The following is a 1,394-nucleotide window of genomic DNA, read 5'->3' on the forward strand; positions in this document are numbered from 1 at the left end:
ATTATAAATAACATCCGAGCGTGCTGCGGGATTTTTCATACCGTTCCCGACGATCCGATCGGGTGTTCCCGCGCGAGTGAGAATATTTAAACATGATTAATGATGGCATGCCTATCGGCGCGGCGTCGTCTGTTATTGCACTGTCATTCAAGGAATGTGACGTTACATTCGTTTCGATGTGAAACGTGTCACATTCGTCTGAATATTGTGTCACATTCATTTGAACGTGACTTCACGTGACTTTATGCTTAAATAGCACCAGGCATTGGGCGATTCACGTTTAAACGAATGTGACACAACATTTAAACGAACGTGACACGATTCACAATAAAACGAATGTGACGTCACATTCGTTGAATAACAGTGTGTTATTTAGAAAAGTATTCAAACCTTAAAATTTGATATAAAATTTGTAAAACAAACCAACACAGCAAGTGTGCAACTCCAAGTTACATACGTGCGAGTGTTCATTTCAAAATTACACATGTTTAAATGCTCAAATAACTTCTTCTACACTCGTAAGTGGGCATTTTCGAATGTAATATCGCCTCTGGTGGATAAATGTTCTATCTAGTAACACTGTTAAAGGTGTAAAATATTATTTCGATCAGATAAAATCTTCAGCCTCCACAGCGGCCTCAAAGAGCTCTTATGCGAAAAAAGCATAACGGAAATATTTCATATGAGGGTTCCTGTTGAAAATTTTGCGGTTTTAATTAGTAGAAATGCGATTTACTTATAAAAACGCTTCTGGAGATGTGCCACTTGTGGCCGTTCATTTCATGTGCCCAGCTTGTATGACCAAAAGTTGCAATTTGGACGCAAAATCCGCTTCTTTGACAGCGCCTTGGTCATGAAGGACAGGTGCTCATATGACGAGTAGCACATCACCGGAAGCGTTTTTACACGTAGATTGAATTTCTAAAAATTAAAACAGCGAATTATACGACAGGAACCTTTCTATGGAAAATTTCAGTTCTTATGCTTTCTTCCCATAAGAGCTCCATGCAAAACTGTGGAGGCTAAAGATTTTATCCGAACGAAATATTTTTTCACACCGTCAATAGTGTTATACTGGATAGAACATGTATCCACCAGAGCCGATATCAGATTCAAAAAAGAGTGTTTTTCCAGGTACTCTTGTGCATCTCAGCAGTACGTTTAACTGCCCAGCCAAACACGCAACTTTTTGAAACTTTATGAGTGAGTAACTGCTAAAATGCATACCTGCAAGTGTCCAACTAGTGAGTTGAGCACTTGAAGTTAAACACTTGCATGTGTGTATTTTGGTGCTAAAGGCTTGCAGGGGTTAGGTTCATCACCCATTACCCATCATTACAGATTTTGCTGTTATTGATGGAGCCCGAGTTTACTAAATGTACTTTGAAAGTTTA

This window comes from Frankliniella occidentalis, unplaced genomic scaffold (genome assembly GCF_000697945.3).
Source record: "Frankliniella occidentalis isolate FOCC.00 unplaced genomic scaffold, Focc_3.1 Scaffold243, whole genome shotgun sequence".
Taxonomy (NCBI): Eukaryota; Metazoa; Arthropoda; class Insecta; order Thysanoptera; family Thripidae; genus Frankliniella; species Frankliniella occidentalis.